Genomic DNA, 7,464 nt, shown 5'->3' with positions numbered 1-7,464 from the left:
TAGCTAAAAAGTCCATAGAAGGTGCTCTACAATGTGCATGGGGCTCTCATGGCCATAGAGTTGGCACCTTTATGCCATGAGACCCCTCCAATGACTCAGATCTGGAAGTAGAACCCCATGAATCACCTTACAAATTCGAAAATGGCTTAAGAAGCCCTAATTGCCCCATGAATCTAAGCCCTAAAGATGAACAATCAAAAAGGAAGACCAAAACAGGGGGCATTTACCTTGCTTAAGCTGAAGATGAAGTAAGGTATCTGAATCTACAAGTCCCAACTCGAAATCCCAAGCTTCCTCTTTCCTTCCAAGCTTCACAAACCAACCAAGAACACCAAAATGGCCTTAACACACACACAAACGGCTAGGGTTTCGATATCCAGCTCTAAGGGAGTGTTAGGGACAAGGGAGGCTGAGTTAAGGTGTTTATATAGGGTGCAAACCCTCAGATTTAGGGTTTTACTCGCACAGCGCCTACTCACCGAGTCCGTCTTCCGACTCATCGAGTAGGTCACTTAAGATGTCTGCGGATCTCGACTCTACTTGACGAGTGGGTCCTCCGACTCGTCGAGTCCCAGAGAAAAAAACATAAAAATGCTTGAATTAAATGCGTACCAGAAATTGGGTGCTACATTATGTATTAAGAATCAATGAATAGGAACTTAATGGAGTTAGATAGTGAATCTAACCTGAAGTAGAGCCAAACGTCTTGACTCTCCCATCTCTTAGATCTCTCAGGTAGACAGGACAGCTTCGTCTCCAATGCCCATTCTCTTGGCAATAGAAGCAAATTGACTCTTTTGGAACAGCACACGAAACTACTTCAGACTTTGCCTTTCTCTTATGATCAAACTTTTCGATCATGGCATGACTTTCGTTGCCATTGCCTATGTCCATAGAGGTTTGGAAGGCAGATCCACCAATCAACTTTGCTTCTCCAGTGCGCCAAATCATCGCTGATTCAGCAGCAATAAGCAAATAGGTGAGATCGATGAGGGTCACGTCGTGGTCTATCATATAGTACTCTCTTATGAACTCACTATATGAGTCAGGAAGCGACTGAAGAACCCAGTCAATAGCCAGCTCCTCACAGACAACAACTCCCAACATTCTTAACCTATCAATGTGTGACTTCATCTCTAAGACGTGTGCACACACTAACTTTCCATCTTCATGTTTTATCGCCAACAGGGCTTGAGTGAGCTCGAACTTTTCAAGCCTTTGAACTTGTGGGTTAGGGAGAACAATAGGAGGAGGTGGAGGAAGTGAAGCATGATTTCTTGTTCCTCGATCGAATCGTGGAATATCATCTTCATATGGAAGGCTTGTTTCATGGGATTTGGGAAGACCATAGTTGTCATACTTTGACATCTACAAAACGGGAGAAAATTCAAGTTAGTTGATTGATGAGTCCTTAATAAATCACCCAAATGAGATATTAAGGCTAGGACCCAACACAATATTCCACAACTTGGGAAAGGGATGCCATAACCCAAATTGCAGAACATTTGAAGGTAAGTGAATGACGATTCACTAATTTTCCACCATGAAAAACGAAAAGGAGATTAAGTTTTAAATGTATTGAAAAACTCCTAGATTCTTTGAGATTCATTGAACTTTTCAATGGCATGTTTAAATCTCGATATGCCCCTCGATTTGTGACTGGGATGCCGAGGATCACAAAGCAGGTTGTGAATAACCGTGCAAACTTACATGGTGCCCCCAATGTTACAGTCACCTATTCGATGTGCCGGTTAACCATACACGCTTCACCGAACTATGACAAACATCGAGTCACCCTTCGCAACCTTTTCTTAGAACCCATTTAGTGTGTCAGTTAACCACACACGCTCCACGAATGTCTTAGCAAGAGTACAAAGTGTAATTTCATGGAATTGCATCAAATTCACTTTTGCCTAAAGTAACTAAGATTGGGAATTTTGTAAAAACATTTAGTTACTTTATAATTCATTATACTTTTAATGGAAAGGGTTTGCCTATCCTACCCGTTCGGCTAACGGCCCTCCACCAATCAAGGAAGCGGTGGGTGAGAGTGGACACCCATTAAACGACCATTTTATAGGCCATAACCTTATACCCCCCTTATAGATTGGCTTCGTGAATGAGGCCTACTAACGGTAAGACTAGCAGTTTAAGTTATACATATATAATATTAGACCTTTAATGTTATATATAGTATAAGGGTGTATTTTACACTTTTAAAATACTAGGTGGTCTAATTTAATAAATTACACTTTTAATTTAATTAAATGTAAACCATATCACAATGGGTTTATTAACTTTCTTTTAATTATACACTTAATTAATTTAATAAAACCATAAGGGTGCAATTTGAACTTTTTCAAAAATTTAGGGTTTTAGAATTTAACATTTTAAAAATTAAACTTTTAATCAAAATTTAAATTCCAAAGCTTGAGGGCAAGTTTTGAAACTTTTCAAAACAATCAGGTTTAACTATTTAAATTTCAAAAACTAAAACTATTAGGTTCAAATTTAAACTATAAAACTAAAGGGTGTAAATTGAAACTTTTCAAACTTACTAGGTCAAATATTTACTTATAATAATCCTATATTATCCATATTTAACCAAATCCATCATTTTTTGATAAGGATAATCATTCCAAACATAAAAAATCGATTTTAGGCAATAAAAACGAGTTTTGGTAATTATCCTAATCAGAAATTGGCCAGAAAATCAAAAATCCCGGCACCAGGCCCTCCAACTCGTCGAGTTCTCTTTGGAACTCGTCGAGTTCATGCAACTCATCGAGTTCTTTGAGAAACTCAGCGAGTTCATCAGACAGTCAGCAAAAAAATTCGATTTTCTGATCTTTGGCAGTTTACAATTGCATCAATTCATCATACAAATAGCCTAGGCTTTGATACCAATGATGAGTTATGAGCACTACATCAATCCTATGGTGTAAATGCAAACCTTAAAGCTTTGGATCTAGTTTGTCTAATGAACATGTAATAATCTTCCAAAGCCATAAACCCTAGATCTAGCATGTGATAATCAAATAACATATGAATTAGGGATTAGATCTTACCTTGATTGTTATGTAGCAATAACAATCTCAATTCCTCCTTGTAATTGGCTTCTGAAAGCTTAGTGTCACAAATGTCACACCTCTAATGGCTCACAAACACCAAGAGCAACAGGATGAAGAAGGAGAAGAGGAGAGGCACTCAAAAACGTCTAGAAACCCTAAGGAAACTCTTGGCCACGTTTTTGGTGCCCTAGGGCTCCTTAAATAGTGAGGCTATTAGGGTTATCTAACAAGGAAACCCTAATTTGACTGCTTAGGCCCTAAGCATCCCATGGACTCCCTCCTTAGAGGCCTTGGACGATTTCTAATGGGTTTCCTCATAGAATTCGTCCACTCCTCTAATATGGAGTCCATTAGCCCAACATTCAACTATCACACAATTGATAGTTCTAGTCCCCTAAGTTTAATTAATCTCTTTTAGCCACAAAATTAATTCTTAATTAATTATTGACTAATATTAATTAAACAATATGATTTCTCCTTTAATATATTATTCTCATAATATATTAATAAATCATAATTAATCCTCTCTCTCCATAATTCGTCCTATCAAGTTGCTTTGGTGAAGGCAACCCAAAAGGACCATGCACCATCGGGTTAAGTACATACCAAAATAGTTAAGGACTTAGACACTAATCCAACAGCTATCTCCCCCGACCAGCCCTTAGAATCCCCAAAACTCTCCTCGATTCGAGTATGGATCTTATGCTTTCAGTAGTACAGGCTCAATACTACCTTCCACACCTATCCATACTTTCCTCAAGAATCACCTCGGGTCCTCTAAGACCTACTCATAATAACACTCCCAATACCTGCTCAATAGAAAAACAACCACACTAAAATACTTCCTAGGATCTCCTAGGATTCCCCACCTCCCTTGCCATCAGCTACTGAAGGACTCCAATCAATGTTAGCCAACCACTTCATGAATACAATTACATGCAACAAAACTTATAAAATCTTTCGACTAAAGGACCCAACCCTACAACGGTTAGACTCAAATGAGAGTTGCGCAATAGGGCCAAATCATTCACTCTAGGATTATTTAACCTCCATAACATATAACTTAATATATTCATTTGATAGTTAGCTCACATCAATATGAGTCCCGCAAAGCACAAAGCAAGCAACATTCGAGCAGTGGAGTCGACTGGCACTAAGACACAATAAAATCAGGCAGATCCTCATACGAAACTCTCGATCTCTAAATCCTAGCATCTCAGATATACCTTTGTCCCCCTTACTCTTTCAAGAGTGGCTAATCATTCCTCATGATGACCCGCTATGAACTGTACCCACTCATGAAACTTCCACCAACCCCACGGCCACAAGTGAATGCTAATAATACACAACGTTGGATCCCATAGAGAGTCGCATACCTGACTCAACTCTAAGCCCTTAATCAGACAAGAACAGGAAATAAGGCTAAATCAAACATTCTCAGGCTATAGAATCTTTATTATGTACAATTATGATGCACACACGAAGTGACCACAGTAATGATGTCAATTTCATATAAGAAAGAACCCTGGGCTATCAGACATCATATAATCAGGCAATTCTATCGTGAAATTCCTGAAGATCCTTAGCCTATCACTAGCATGCAGTTCTAACATATCATAACATCAAATAATAGTGTGGTAATTTGGGGTCTACTTACTGGCTCCGGCTTATCGTACACATCACATCCTTTCTTGATTATTTTTGGAAAACAATTATTGAAAATCATTTTTTAAAACCTTTGCAGTTCCTTAAGCTTGAGACTGGATTCACACGGGTGTTCCTCCAATTCACTCAAACCGAGGCTCTGATACCAACTTGTAATGTCCCAAAATTTTCAACAAATTTAAACTTTCAAAACAAACCATTTACTAAAAGAAGTATTTACAAAACCATTGTTTACAAAACATTATTTAAAATCAGAGTCTACCAAGATCCAAACATTAGTAAAACCAAGGATGTGTACAGTCACGCCTTCATCTTGCCACGATCATTTGAAGCACCTGAAACAATAAACTGAAACTATAATCACGAAGCTTAGTGAGTTTCTCCCAAAGTACCACCACATAAACATAAAGCATAATAACAAACAGCATGCATACACAGCCTTCAGCCTGACTGGAACGCCACACCAGCCTACAGACTATCTGGAATGCTCACAAAACATTCAACATGACTGGAATGCCTTACCGAGCATTCAGCTTATCTGGATCGTTCTCTGGTCCTTCGGCCTGACTGGTACGCCTCTCAGGCCTGCAGTCTATCTGATACGCCCTGGGTCTCTTGGCCTTCAGTCTACACTGGTCCGCCTCAACCCAACCACACACCACATGTCGACATACACATAACAGATACACATATATATAACCCGTCAACAGACAATCAGACAGATCTTAGAGATCACTAAGCATATCATCATACTATATACTAGGATACCGATCTAATAGATCACTACAAAACGATAACGTACTATCACATATCAGGGTATCTAGTCCAATGGGCCGGCCTTGGTGCCTTCGACCCACAAGTAAAGTGAGGAAAACTCACCTCGCAATTTGGAAAAAAGTTGAGGAGATCTTGACTCCAAATCTCTGTTAAAATCGACACTTTTTCCAACCACATGACCAATCTCAATCAAAATCCCAAAATACCCTTAAGGTCAAATTTGGTCAAAGTCAAAGTCAAAATGGTCAAACCAACCGAGTCACCACAAAGTGAGTACGCAGGGGGTACTCCGAAGGTACGCTAGGCGTACTTGCATGTGGACCACCATCGGGGTGGTTGACCTCGTACGTAGGGCGTACTCCCAGAAGCTCAAAATCTCAATAAGTGCTTAATGGCTTAAGCACTCACGTCCATTTTTCAGATCCATGGCTAAAATACCCTCCAGAGTCATAAAGTTTCCAACTTTATGACTTTGCATGTCCATTAAGAGCTTAACTCAACTTCTTAATCCATTAAGACCTTCTAAATCATGCATGGAGCAAAACCAACCACTTGGAATCCAGTTTTATGACTCAAGACCCTTCCAAGGGTTTGAAAGGACAACTTAACAGGTCAAGAACATGTTATGTTCATGAATCATCACTTTGGGACCAAAAAAGACATAAAATCATCACATAAAGAAGATCTAACTAACTAGCTATCAAGGTATGAACTTTATAGCTTCTAATGAAGAGGAATCATGCAAAACTTCCAAATCCAAGCTTGCTTCTAGCTTCCAAGCTTCACCACCACCTTCTTCTTCCTTTGAAACACAAAAAAACTCACACTCAAACTTCCAATTGCTTTAATGGGGCTAGGGTTTGCAAGAGAAGAAGTTTATGATGATGGAGGCTGGAAATAGGGAAGAAAATAGGGATTAATGATGTTTAAATATGGGAAAAACCTTAAAAACTAGGGTTTGGAATTTAGCTACGTACGCCTTGCGTACGAGTGTACGCCCAACATACCAAGGTCGCGCCCTAGTACGCCCAACATACACACGTACGCACCGCGTACTCCTCAAGGCCCAAACTTACGAAAATACCACTAAGGCCTCTTTTGCACTCTTTTCTCACTTACGGGACCAAAATGCAATAAATCTCAATATAAGGGTCAACAATGGAAGTGCCACAAAACCAGATGTTACAATTCTCCCCCACTTGAATTAGACTTCGTTCTCGAAGTCTGTTGCAGTAACTAACCCACGGAAGTGATTCCATAACTCCACCTTGGGTCGCTCACACGGTCCTCCCCAGAACCCGATATGAACTAAAAGTCGACTCATTCAGGCGGCTGACTACCCATACCATCCTTGACTTGCTACTTTCATCACTGGAGAAACCATCACAACCTTCCCCAAATCCGAAATCCCAATACATTAACCGACTCTTAAGCAAGAAAAACTATATCAGAACGCAGTCATTACGATATATTTACCATCTGAACCATACGGAACCCTTCCGATCCTGACTTACCTTGCTGATTCCACTGGGGAATCAAGAATCCTGACCATTCTCTGTTGTTGAACCCTTCATCCAAAAGCATGGCGACTCCAAATACGAGCCTCAGCTAGTTAACCACCGGAGAGTGGCACAAACAACGCTAGCATATTCCACAACTTTCTGGGTAAGACCAAATGTCTAAAGAGATCCACAAAGCCAGGGAATCCCAAGGCTCCAACTACTGAATCAATTCTATCAATATGCTTCCTGATACCGGGAACCCATCAGATCTAAATTTTAGAACTCATATTCCAGGACTGGCATTTATCCATTCATTGAATCCATCCCTCGTCTTTGAGTCTGATTACTACCAAACATGCAGAAAAGAACTTAAACACATCAATCACAAATTTCCACCAATTCCAGATCCATAAGATGTACCAAATGCTTTTAGTAAGCCCTTGACTCCC

The sequence above is a fragment of the Lactuca virosa genome, chromosome 5 (assembly GCF_052849685.1).
Source record: "Lactuca virosa cultivar CGN04683 chromosome 5, Lactuca_virosa_CGN04683_v6, whole genome shotgun sequence".
NCBI classification, from domain to species: Eukaryota; Viridiplantae; Streptophyta; class Magnoliopsida; order Asterales; family Asteraceae; genus Lactuca; species Lactuca virosa.
This window is presented reverse-complemented; position numbering follows the sequence as displayed.